We start from the raw sequence: 14,540 nt of genomic DNA on the forward strand, positions 1-14,540 counted from the left end.
AATAAATTATAGCTAATGTAATGAAGACAAGTTCAAATCTAAAAGATCAGCAGAAGTTGATTGATGTCACATCCTGTGTTTTTCTGAGAAGGTTATCTCGTGTACAGTCTGCGGTTAACGCGCCTTACAGATCGCAAGGAGTAGAGAGTACAGATAAATATCTCTGTATACAGGAAATAGATGTGATTAAAATACTCAAGTAAATCATAGACTATTCAGGGATTGTAACAACGACTTTAACATTTTACAACGTTGACTAAACACAACGGAATTGATAACCGATTATATTGACGGTTGACAAGAGTTAGATCTTGCTGCAAAAACTAAAGCACAAGTTTCCACCTGTCTGAAATAAAGGAACTCTGTCCGCTTTAATGAAAAAGAAAAAAAAGGAAGATTTACTCATCACCTCCGTGCTTGTCATGGAAAAATTGGCTCACATGAGAGATAATATCAGCAGCTGCTGGTGATCTGGCAGGTGAGGCAGGTTCTAATGCAGTGTGTCACCTGCCTCTTTTTAAAGCTGAGTCATTCTGATGTCCAGGCAGAGAAATCCCACCGCGGCGCTGCAGGCGTCGGCGGCCCGTCGCGTTCAGCTCCTGTGACTTTCAGTCAGTCCAGGCGTTTCGGCCGTGGGTTTCAGTGACTGAACATGAAAGAGCCATGATAACGTGTTTCCAATCTGATACCAAGGAGCATGTGCTGGGTGACCTAAGACTGAAAACGAGTGTTTTCTGCTACTTTTTCCTTTCCATCCGTCTATATTTCCATCCCTCACGGTCCTTCGGGCTCCAGTGGCCCCAATAAAAACAGTGAATTCCATTATAGCTGTTAAAAGTCATCAACTTCCTGCTGTTTGTCCTGCATAACCCCCTCCTCTTTATTTAGCATGGCTCTCTTTGATCTACACATGCAGGGAAAAAAAAAAAAAACATCATTCATAACACATGCGAGTTAATTCAGTGAAAGAGATTATCATTAATGAAAAACAGTCGCTGCTCAATCTGCTGCGTATAAACAAAACCATGACCGAAACGTCAAAGCATAAATGAGGAAACTAACAGTACAGAGCTCTCAGAAGTGCAGCCGTCTGCACACTGGCTTGAAAAGATGTGCACGATGTTGCTTGATATTTCCACAGGATTTTACTGCAAGGTGAATCACATGATTGATGCTCACTTCAGGAACTGCATAAATCACAGGTTTTAGCGGCGGAGGTTCAGCCCCTGATCTCTGCTCTGACTCAACGCTCCAAACACAGGAAGGAATCAGCCTTCTGCACAGATGGTGGACAGGGGTATGGTTTCATTATGTGGGATGTTACTCTTTAATATTTCGACTTCATAAAATCTGACTGTTGCATTATTGCTTTGGTTTGTGCATTTCTCTGCTCTTTTAGTTTCATTTACCACATTGCAACACCTGCAGAAAAGTCGCAACTGATATACTTTATTGATTATGAAATGTACTTTTGTAGGCTCTGTGTCACGAATATTAATTACTTATGTTAATATTTTGTACTGGTAGACGTCTGTCAATACTTTTCAGTCAAATAAATGAGTATTTTTCCCTTTTCTCCTTGAAAGCAGATTGAACTTGAAATCAATGAAATTAAAAGCAACAGTTTTCCAATTGCATCAGATGTGATAAATGCTTAGGGAACGATCAGGGGTGGTAACAAAGCTGAAAAGTTAAATAGAAAAATGACTTGAAGGAGATCAAAAATGAGCGTGAAGACACACTGTAAAAAACGAAATTACAACTCTCTTCAGAATGAATGGAAAAGTGCACTAAAACAGACCATGGAGAAGAAAATGACTCAAAATGAAGGATAAATACAATCATTTGAGCAAAAGATTGACGAAAGCCTGCCAAGTCCAGCACACTTCCAATCAAGAGCACAACATGTCATTTTTATTGAGCTACTTTTCCTGAGTGACACCTAATCAGTCGAAGACACTCTGTAGCTTATTTCTGAAGTGTGTCCACAATAAATCTCTTGACTTCATGCTCCCTTTTTATTGGGGCTCAGTGAATTCACAATGAGCCATTTGCAAAATAAATTAAGTAAAAAAACAAGCAAATAACAAACCAAAAACATTCAGCTTCAAGTCAAATAATCAACACTGTTCCTCCGCGCTCTATAATTACGTTCCCAACCCACCTTCATCAAACAACAACCCACCAACATCCCAGACCATTCATTAGCAAACCATGAAATACTGGTTTTCCACAAAAAATTATATCCACAAAAAGATTGAATCCATTAATCTGGAGGCTCGAGAGGCTTTGGAGTCAGTTCAGTCACAGACACACCTTGATAGTATCTCCAAGTAATTTATGGTCACCAGGTGAGCTCCGATCATTTCATAATGCCAGAGGAAACTTGAAGACTTACTTTGAACCCACTCATGCACAGGGAGAAGAGAGAAACCCTGCAGATCCCGAAGCTGAAGACGCCTTTGTGACCCTCCGCACCTCTTGTGTTCTGAAATGACAATTTGCAGCCTCCACACTAAAAATATTGACTGTTACCAGCAGACCAGAGTTTTTCAGCACTATTCGCTGAAGTCAGGAAGAAAGCAGGGACTGAACCCTTCTAAACATCTTCAACTCTCTTCATGACTTTTTACCATTTTTGTTAAGTTACACTTTAAATTTTTACACTTGAGACTTTAGCAAACATAAAAACATTAAAACTATAAACCAACGCCACACCTGGGTGTGTTCTATCAGCATCAAGATGGATCAGTCCTCCCTTCCAGAGATATTCACCTGATCAGTTTGTGTGACAAGGCAGTTAGAATATTTTCCCATCAGGTGATTCATGATTTGTGTATTTTCAGTGGCTGAAGTCTTCAATGACCTACATAGAAGCTCCATCCTTTAAAACCATTAGCTGTGATGTTATTGTCAAATCCAGCCATAAAACACAGCTGCATTGATGTGGCAACCCGATGAACCCTGAACCACGGACTAGCGTGATTAATGAACATGAAATAAAAATAAGAAACATGTGTATAATGATTGGTTCCTGCTTAATCAGAGTTTTAACACAGTTTATACTATAAAACAATGCCGTGATGATAATTTATTGCTCAGGTCTTGCAAAACGCCCAAAACACAGAGCTGAGATACTTTCTCTGTACGTGGGACTTGTGAATTAAATCATCCCTCCACAGTTACTGATCTTATGACGTCTCAGGAGATGCCAGAAGGCCATCAAACATGTGGCTTTGCGATCGCATTCAGTCCAAGTATGTCTTCCAGTTTCTCTCTCTCTCCTCTGCACCGGCCAAGTTTCTCTGTCGCAGGAGCAAATCTGAGTGCTTCACATGTCCAGAAATCTTTTAACCTTCGACCAAAGTCTGAAGTGGGAGGAGATGAGTCAGTCATTTGGCCTCACATTTCACCCAACAGAACAGTGTCTGTTCAGATTTTCACTTTACGCGTTGGCTCACAGTAAATCACAGGGCCGACCTGTTAAAGCCAGGAAGCAATGAAATGACAGGGTTGAACATGAATGGAAAACATTTATGCTTTTCTCGTGGATAAGAAAATAACAAAACCTCCACCTTGCAGATTTATTGTCAGTTTGAGAGTCATTTAAAATAACAGAAGCTGCTGGTGATGTGATATAAGAAGAACAAGAAAACAAAAGCCTGCACAGATTTCTTGAGAGATAAAGGCACACGTTCAATTGTGAGAAATCTGAAGGTCCATGCTTCTTTAAAATTAAGACGCATATCTTATATTGCAGCCAGACTGCCGTCCAGGACCAGGAAGAGAAAAGACATTTCACCTTTTTTTTTAAGTTCCTATTAGCCACTAGTCAGTTTTGGATCACTGGATCACTTAATGATTGACGAAATGTTAAGAGAATTGGAGATAAGAACACCTGCACATGCGGTATACTGTATATGTACGAGTGTACATGCACACACGCACACCAAACACTCACATACACACACAAATATTGAATTGAATCCACAGTGGCGAACCAAACCGGTTAGATCTAACAGGCCAGTGAAAAATAAGGAAAATGTCATATATGACAGTTTCTCATGTCAAATCAATTAAAGGGATAGAAAAAATGTAAACTAAATTGAAAAGTAAAACATACAGATGTGTATACATATTAACTTGTGAAAATCCAATTCGAAAGCATGAAATACAATAAAACTGTTGATTGAAATGTGTGATTTAAATAGACTTAAAAGTCGATGAAAAAGAAATGAATGAATAGACGTAAAACATTTATTAAATGAGAACTAAAATATAAACAGAGAACATTTTCAAGGCAGACGATAGGTTAATGTGAGCTGCAGTATTATCAACCTTATGTAAGGTTGTTCAAAGTCATTCCTTCAGTTTTTTGATTGGTTTTGCTTTTTTAAATTAGTATTTCATTATTTTATCTGCTCTTGTCCTCTTGAATTTTCCTTTTTTTTTATTCACATCACTTGTACGATATCTCCTGGATGCTTTTTGTTCATTTTCTCCATGTATGTATTTTCTGTGTGCTCGTCCTGCCTCCTCATTACTCTGTCACTCTGTGAGACATTCTGTCGAGTGCCAATTACAATGAAGAATATAAAAATTATTTGATTGATTTACAAAAGATTCCTCATAGAGATCTCCCACATAAAAATGTTTCTTCTTGATTGCTGATTCACTTTGAAAGAACACACTTTATTAATCCCAGAGGGAAAGGTTTATAGTGCTGCTCCTCACAGAATGATGAATAAATGTCTGTATTCAGTTAAGAGTGGAGAGAACGTCCCGAGACTGAATGTACAGCTCTGTTTTTCCATCATACCTTAAAAAAGGAAGGATAGTAACTTATCCCAGAGGGACGATCAATCAGGCTGCTCTGAATCACTTTGTTAGAAAGCCCTGCTATTGTATCCCTTAAATGACAAAAACAGTCATCAGCCTGTTTATTCTTCACAGTAATACAATCATTTCTCTTCAGTGTTTTATTGAAGTCATGAAGCGCTCAAGAGGTGATGCTGCCAGCTGCCATCATGTTTACGCATGCAGTCTGATCCGATCATTTCCAGCCTTCCAGAGTCATGACTCTGGTTTTTCCATCTGCTCTCAGAGAGTCAGACTGTGGGTGTCGAGCCACTGAAAGTGAAGATTCAAAGGTGAACATGTCAAGTAGGGAAAGTATTGTACAGCTTTTACACAGTTCCACATGTTATCGCCATTAACAGTGGACGAGCTGTTTCGCAATGTCTAACTCCTTTTTTCTTTGAGAGGATGAATGCGTCACAGACGGTGAGGAAAGGTCTGGTGGGAGAAGCAGAGCAGGAAAAGAGAAACTGGCTTTAATTTATTGGTTAGTGTTTTGGTAATTGTGGCTGTTTCACATCCCTGGACTTTCACCTCTAGGGGTCAGTAGAGCAGCATGGTGACCAAAGCTTAACACAGAGGATGTACAGTACATCCATCCATCCATCCATCCATCCAGTTATTTTCTAAGTACACAGGGCTTTAAGATAGATTCATTTAACAAGCAGAACTGTGGTGCAGTGGCGAACACTCTTGGCTCAGTGAAAACATTCCAGATTTAAGTTCATTTCCAAGTGTTTTCTCTTTGTGTACATGTAGGTTTTCGGTAGATGCTCCACTTTCATCCAGTCCATATGGGCTATTTGTATTTGAGTTTCATTGGTGACTCCAATATTTGCCCTCAATGTGAAAAAGCGTGTGAGTCATGGTGTTTGCTGCTCTTTGACCTGTCCAGGGTGTCTTCACCTATAGTCCAGCAGTGCCCTTCATCCTTAAGCTGGATGAACAAGAGGATGGATAGTACAACTTCTAGTTGTGGGAAAGAAGACTGAAGTTTTGTTATAATTTACTTAGGAGAGAACTCCATCTGCTGGACAGGAAGGTTCAGTTACTGGAGTTACACTGATACGTGATGAGAAATCCTCAAGTTCACTTCTGCATGTATTTTTATCTACAAGCACAATACTGCACCAGAAGCATCCATCCATCCACGCATCCATCCATCCATCCATCCATCCATCCATCCATCCATCCATCCATCCATCCCCTGCACCAGGGTTGCAGGAGTTGTGGTGATTAGGATCTCAGCACAGTCTACATGGGCAGAAGACACCAGCAAGTTAACCTCACGTGTTTTAGGACTGTGGGAGGAACCAGGAGTCCCCAGAGGTTACACACACACACACACACACACACACACACACACACACACACACACACACACACACACATTGAGAACATGCAAACTCCATTTAGAAAGGCTCCATCTGGTATTTTAACCTTCACTCTGTTATAATATAGGTTTTACTGTTTTGCAGGTACAAGTGCAGGGAACGCTGTGAAATCTGAGACTTCGTGCATGACTTAGTCATTTAGTCACAAGCACAGACGTGCGCAATACACTTAAACTTATCCGTGTTGTTGTTGGACATGCTTTTTCGTCATCACCACAGCTCTAAAGTTTCATAACTGACCAAACCTCTTCTGACAGCACAAACTGCAATTAAAGCGCCTCCAGCTGTGGATCAGGCATGCACAATGTTCAGGAGGAATTTGTGAGTCTTCTACATTCAGATCTGAGGCTCAGTTCTAACATTTCAGGGTATGCTGTGTTCTTCTTAGTATTGAATTGGTTGCCCCCACAAAAACAATTTTTTTTCTAACATATGATGCTGTCCAACTAGACTATCCAGCTTATTTTGATTCTCGCTTCGCTGTTATTTGTATCATCATGAGGCTCACATTCATGAAATCTTAAACATTAAAAAAAAGTACTATATCAGCATTAGACAAGAATACAAAAGATCTCCAGCTTACACAAAAAGAACAAAGTAAGGAAAAGTGAGAGAACCAAAAATGCTGCTGCTGTGGCGAGGCGCTCCTGGGAAGAGGGTGTCAGATCTCCACACCTCTCCGTTTCACCTCCTGAGTGTTAAACGTTTGTGTAGAACAGGAAGAGGGAGGAGGGGAAAGTAAAGACAGGAAAAAAAAACCCAGGAGCCAACACAAAGCAAGAAGGAATAAGCACGTATAAAAGCCCAGCCCCACCCGAGGATTTGAATTACAGGCCAACAAATTGTTCACAGCTCATTGATCAAAGTGGCAGCAGTTTGATCAAAACATTGTCGTTTTCTTCACCATATCTAACAGCGATATCAGATGTCTACAGGAGAAGGACAAAGTGCATCAGCCTTTGGTGTTTTTCATTGGATTAAAAAAACACGAGAGGATTTTGATGGGCATATAAAACTGTCAGGACCATAACAACAAGGCCAATTGTTCCTTTTCAGTGGTCGATTGCACATGTTGAGGGTGAAAACACCATCATCACTGACATGTAAAGGAACAGAACCTGTCCCCGCATTTACAGACAGCTTAAACAGACGATCGAATGCTGGTGCTTCAAGTATTGGGAAAATAATCAGAACCAGCAAAACTGGGAGGCTCGAAAGATCTATGAATGGAGCCACGACAACTAAAAGCTACAGAAGCTACAACAAATAGGCTTTTTTTTCACATTTTGCAAGTAAGAGTAGTAAGACTCAAAGTTTTAAAAAACACCAAGTTGTGTTCTTCCCAAGTTCTCAAATAAAAAAAACACAGTGTCATCCAAATAAGCTCCACAGACTGGTAACGGAAACAAAGCTGCGTAAAAGGCCGGAAAGTAGCAGGTTCATTGTGCATGTCAAATGGAATTACCGCATCATGTCAACACAGTCCTCAATCCAAGGAAGAGGATAATAATCAGGGTTTGTGACCCCATTAACTTTGTGGAAATCAGTGCAGAAGCAATCAGAATCATCAGACTTCCTGGCAAAGAGATGCAGAGCGCTTCCTCAAGTGAAGACACTCATCAGGATTCTCTCTATGTGTGTGGAGTTTATTAGTGGATAATCCACCAACAGATGATATTGAGTTGAAACAAGCGGTGCGAGTGTCTGAACAGAGAGACAGGTGAGAATTCATCAAACTGACCAGACCCTGCCATTGCGCGTCAATCAAATGTAAGAAACACCCGTTGAGTTTCCTTCAACATTTCGGAATTTGTAAGTTGGCCCTCTGCAACAGTTCTTGACGCCCAAGAGATTTCTTCATCAGAACATGCCGTGTTGAACGGAGGCTTCAGTGGGATCATGCCTCACCTTTCAAGAATCTGTTTTTGGGCAAGTGGTTGAGCCCTGACATATGTTGCATATATGGTGTTGCATGGTTCAAATGAGTCTACAACACCTGACGGAAATTGATTCCACAAGTCCAGGTTGCTTTATCATACAGGGTTTATTCAATAAATCTGAAAAACACAATCAATGTGTGTAGGAACATCAAGCCTACTGTACATACACATCCCCCAGATGAGTGTAATGTACATCCTCAATTTCCTCTAGTTTTACTTGTATGTCATAACCATAACTAATGCACTCACTCTTCCATATACTTCTTTATGAAAAAATATTTTTTGCCAATAATTTTTTTTAATCCAAATCTGAGTTTCTCAGATTAAATGCCTGAAGTTTTTCAAGAAATGTGATTTTTTTTCTGCCCTCTTCTTTCCCTCTTCTGTCAGCATCCTTAATGCCATGTGTTAGCAATAAGAAGATCATGTCCAATATTCTAATTAAAACAGGCCAGGCTCCAGTGAATAAACCAGAAGCATCAGTGAATTTGGTTAAAAGTGAAAGTTGAATGCACGCTTCTCGCTGGAATTCACTCTCTGGCGGGGTGATTTCGGCCCACGAGCCATATGTTTGACACCCCTGCTTTAGAGGATTTGCTTTTACGTTCTGTAATCTCTTGAGTGAAATCGAGGAAAATCATACCTTTTCATCTTTTTAGCATGTTGCCTAATGTTCAAACGTCCGCAAACCATAGCTTTTCGATCATCATGATCAGCGGTGTTTTTTGGATGATCGATTTTACCTGCAAACATGTCAAGACATGACGGTAAACATGGAAAACAAAAGCTGTTACACATCCACATGTTGATGTTGTCATGCTGACTTTAGCGGGACTTAAGCAGTACTTAAGTGCTTAAGTCCGACCTCCCAGGGCTCCTGTTGTGGCTGCAGGGTTGTGTTTAAGTGAATCACACTTAATGAAAATGTTTAAAAGAAAAAAAAAAGGAAATTTACTAATTAAAAACACAATTAAAGCTTTGTAGGCTGTCAGAGCTGGCAGAGGCTGAGATCAGTTAATTTAGCCTGTTTTTCTTGTCGGTTTTATGGCCGTTGTGTTTTTCGACATAAATACCCTTTGGGATTCTTGTGTCTGGTGACAACACACACGAAATTCACGTGGAAACGGGGTGAGAGGCCCACATTCCTTATGACAGAAATGTTACATAGGGAACAACTGATAAAGAGCTTATCCACTGCTGCTTCTTATACTCGGTCCCATGATCATGAGGCATGGAGTGGAAATAATAAACCTCAAGATTCTTACTGCTCCTTTAATCCTCGGGTCATAATAGGGAAGAGCTAATAGTGGAGGAATGTGATTTAAACTGCACAGGCAAAAAAAAAAACAAAAAACAAAAAAAAGAAACATTACATGTACATATTGACTTCACCCATCATAACAGAGGAATTTCATGTGATTTAGAAGTGAACAGGACAGAAAACTCATCATCTGCTCAGTGGAAAAAATAGCAAGACAGTTATTTTTCCATACAGGAAGAGTCAACATTTGGCAATCTTTAAAAAAACAAATACAATTCAGGTGACAATTTACAGAAAGCTGCTGTTTTTATTAAATGGTATTGCTCAGACATGTGCGTCTGTTTTGAAGATTTGAAGAACCGCTGGAGCATGGCATTTAATCTAAACTGTCGTTTGGATTAAATTAAAAACAATTAAAAAAAAGAAAAAGAAAAGAAAAAGAAAAGAAAACCGGTGAACCTTCACAGTTGATTTTGTTTGTTTTTACGTTTTTTTGGGTTTTTTTTTTTTTTTTTTTTGCTTTGTTTGTTTTTCCCTGGAGGGAAATATATCTGCAGTGAGGACATGGTAAGTATCATGTTATCAAGAAAACAAGAGGCATTTATTATCATGTAATTTTTTGACCAAAAAAAAAGTCTATTAGAATGTTCTTTGTCAAGTACCACAGTTCCTTTAAAAATGAATACGAGAATTTTATTGAAATACCAAATCAAGCATAGTGTATAAACACTAGACTCAGTTAACTAATAAAATTTATTAAAAGCATTTCACACTTAACCCAGACAACTGTTTGCAGTTTTAAAATGAATGTAACATTTTTTCCACTCTGGTGACAAGTTGTAAAGCTGTTGACATGAGTAGGTGTGTGTGAGTGTGTACAGAGTGTGTACAGTGTGTGGGACCGCCGGAGGGCCAGGGCCTGCTTCGAAAAGGGCTCACATGCGGTTTGCAGCTTTCAACCAAACATGCAATGAACTTGACTATTAAGGGAATTTACATTCAGTAGATGATCTGTTTTGCTGTTTGACTCAGAGGAGGACTCAAGGTGTTTGACTCTGCTGTAAGTTAAACAGGATTTAATCTTTATTCCAAAAACAAAAACACAAAAGTTAAAATAAAATAAAATTTCCAAAATAAAGTCCTTAAGATTGCAGGCGATAATTACTGAAGCGCTGCATAACAGGACCCAGGAACAAAGACCCATAAACGATCCATAAAGAAACAGAGAAGCCAACAGCCAGAACACACAGAAGACCTCCGATATATAACTCAGCCACCAGGTGAAGACAATCTCACACTCAGCCACAGGTGAAAGATATCAGGTAGCAGCAATCAGACATGAGGAAGGGAAGTCAAGGAGCCTGAAGCCAGACTCTCCAAAAAAAAAACAAAAAAAAAACAATACCTCCTGGCAATACACCTTTTACCATGACAGAATATGTTTATTTCACTTTTCAGTGGGCCATACTTGTAGGGTTGTGTGAGTTATGCCCGCAGGATTTTTTTCCAAATCTTCTCTGCCAATCTTATACAGTTTATATTTTCTTCTCTTGTATGATTGAAGTCTTGTCCATTGAACAAGCAGAAGCCTCAGTCGCCATGGCAGCAGGCCACTATCTTTCTCACTGAGCATCAACATGTGTTTCAGGTGATCAGACCACACGTGGCGAGCCCTGACGCAGATTGTTTACACTTGTCTGTATCATGTTTTGGGCTAACCGCTTGAGCTCAGATTGTAAGTCACTTCCACTAAAAGGTTAAAGGGCGCAACGTGTCAGATAAAGGGGAGGATGGTATCCTCAGCACCGGCCGCTATCGGCCACTGTATCCCTGCAGAACTCCAGGCAATTATGTTATTGTTATTGGGTGTGGCTGGACTCAGGTGCAGGGTGGAGAGATGGTGGAGATGGTGTGAGGAGGGATAATTGAAATCCCCTGTGGATGAGTGTTGATTGTCTCTCCCCCTCTCTGTCCAAGTGCCAGCGGAGGCTTTAAGGGGGAACCGCTCCAGGAGGAGGCGGCAGACCAGAGGGCGTCAGGTAGACTTCTGGAATGACGTTGAACAGATGATGACTGACGACGAACTGCGGGTTGTGTGCTGTCGGGCAGACTGCAAGTTTTTGTGCCGAGCAGAGGGGAGCCGGGGGGGGCGCTCTGGGTTGTGTTTTGTGCTTTTGTGCTGCTGGAGGTAAACCGGGAGGTTTGACATATTTTCCTGCTATTCCATTGTCCCGGAATACATTCGAAACGCATGACTGTTTACACTACCAAGCCTATGTGGTCAGATGTGTCCCAGACCTCCTCGAGAAGTGGTTTGAGTGACAGCGCTTTGATGGCTGTTTACACTTCTCTCTAGGGCTCTCCATATGTGTTCTGATCCCTGGAATCGTATGTTGTGCTGGGGCCCTTAGTTGTCTCCACATGTAAATACAACAAAAATGGTCTGAACCCCGGAGTAGAACTGTGTTTTAGTCTATCAGTGAAACTTCAGTGTTCACACACCCCTGCACAGCCTCCAACATGGATCAAAGGAACCTTTTTTTCTCAAAACAGTAGAAGAAATTTTATTTGATATTGAAGTTGCAGTAATTTGTTGCCAATCTGATTTGAAACAGCACCAAACATTTAACTCTTCACAGATTTTAAAAGGGCTGAATCATTCCCGTAGGCTGTCCTCTGCCCTACCAAGATGCCTTCACAGACTTATCTTTGGAATGCCAGCTTATCTGTTGGCCTCAGACACAATGAAACCAGTGGCTTGCCAAGGAAAACTATGTATCAGAGCTCCACTGATACGGACATCTGTCTGTCATTGAGACCTTTCTCTCTGGTTATGATATTTTGTATCACTCACTGTGGTGGAATTGTAGACAGAAAAACTACATTGGCATAGATTCCGCTCAAAGACCCTGTTCGTTTTCTGCTTTTCATAACTGGTGCTAACATAACAAGCCCTGCCTGTAGGACTGTAGAAGAGTCCACTGGTCACAAACAGGCACGGCAACGTGAGGTAACCTGATATGCACCGTTGTAAATTATTTATGTGGGACAAATGACACAGTGATAACCCACATAAAGCAATCCTTTTAATTACTGATGAACAGAGTGTGGCTCTCTTCCCGGACTACAGTTTGAAATCAAAGCCAGTTGGTGTAACTTGTTCTGCCACCCGGGAATACTGTGAAAAACACAATATGTGAGAAGTTCACAGGTATTCTGTGATTTCTTAAGATACAGAGATAATATGACAAAGAGCCTGTCTCAGATTCATCAATTTTTTGTAGCTTTTATAATGTCAGGACAGTGTAAGAGATATTCAGTGAATTTAGCCTGGCCTGCTGAACCTCAATCCACAGGATTTTTTTGTTGGATACAGACTCCGCTAATGTAGCTGAATAAGCCCTTCAGATACAGTAAATTAGGGCTGCCAGACATCTGCCATCTGCCTTTCCTTCACTAAACCACTAGTTCCTATTGCTACCATACTGTAAACCTACTTCTGTTTCACCTTTCTGGGGTTTTTGTAAAACTTATTTCATTTAAATGTCAAAACCTGTGAGCCTGCTGCAGGGCTTTATTTTTTTTTACCTGATTTTTAAGTTAATTCCATTTACAATTTATGTACTGAAATAAAACATGAAAAATGGTTCTGTCCCATATCCACTGTCTCCAAAGAAACCTCCTGAAAGAAGCTGAAGTTGTTTTTGTACAACTTTTGAATATCTACAGTGTTGTACAATTGGGAGTATCATGACCTTGTGGAGAGATATGTATGCTGAAGTAAGCAAAAATAACTTTTTCATTTTTTTTGCTGAAGATGGGATAATCTCATCATTTTAATTACATTTGACATTAGCCAGCGGGGGTTTGCAATGCCCTCAAACTTATGGTGCTTACATTAAAAAAAAAAAAAAAAAACTTTATTCCAGTCATCTCAGCCTATATTGGAAGCTGAGTGGTTTCAGATGTTTCTCATCGTGCAGCTCAACTGCTTTGTCCCAGCAGGGGCTCAGCAAATTAAAAAGTTAGTGTGGCGCTCGTATTCATCATTGATAGGGGAGTTCAGGACGAAGCTCTTTAGTTTTAAGAATTTTAATGTTCCCTTGTAGATGTGCTGATGTCAAGAACGTGCATGCATAAACAAATGGTATGTTGTCACTCCGTATGTACACGCACACACACACACACACATGCACACACTTATGCATGTATGCATAAGTGTGGGATTACTTGGGGATTAGACTGGTAAGCACACACCTTACAGTATGAACGCATACACACTTCAGCGCCCAGACTGCTTATTTGAATCTTTAGACACTTTCAAATCTGCCTTCAGCCCGTCCCTCCAAACACACCCACACACACAAACACAGCAGGACGTTGTGCATCCACGTGGCTTAGCGCTGCACAGCATGGCTCTATGTAGATGAAGACAACATCCCCACCCACGCATCCTCCGACACCCGTCTTCCCCACTGACAAGATGCAAAGAGTGGGGAGGACTCCATGAAAGATTTACTAGCAAACTGAGGTGGTCTCTCTTAGAAGCTGAGTGGAGGCCAGTGGTTGGAGAGGGAACGGAGGAAGGGGAACTCCAGGGGGAATCCCTGAGTGTCTGAAGTGTGATTTTGTATTCAGAGAAGAGATTTGGTATTCTGCGGCTCAGCACTGAGCGGTCTCGCTGAGGTTTTCACCCTCTGTCACGCCCTGGATCCTGCAGATTGCGTCTCAATTACAGTTTGATGGCTAATGGAAGCAGACACTTGCCGGCTCCCCAACAGCAACCAATTACAAATTCCAGCTTGACTGAGAGAAAGATTTAAAAGACCGTAACACGAACGTTAAGTCAAAGTCACATGGAGGCATGTGGGTCGGGTTTCTGAAATGAAGCTTGCAGTGGAATATGACTACTGTACAACACACAATTTAAACTCACCAGCGTACAAACTTTTGAATTGAAATAACTCCTTTACCTCCTTGAGATTCAGCTAACTTGAATTTCAACTTTCTTCTTTTTGTCGAATCAATTATTCATGAGTTTGAGCAATTTGCACCAAAGAAGTAAATCACTTTGGATACACTGATGTC

Source organism: Salarias fasciatus, chromosome 14, assembly GCF_902148845.1.
Source record: "Salarias fasciatus chromosome 14, fSalaFa1.1, whole genome shotgun sequence".
NCBI lineage: Eukaryota > Metazoa > Chordata > Actinopteri > Blenniiformes > Blenniidae > Salarias > Salarias fasciatus.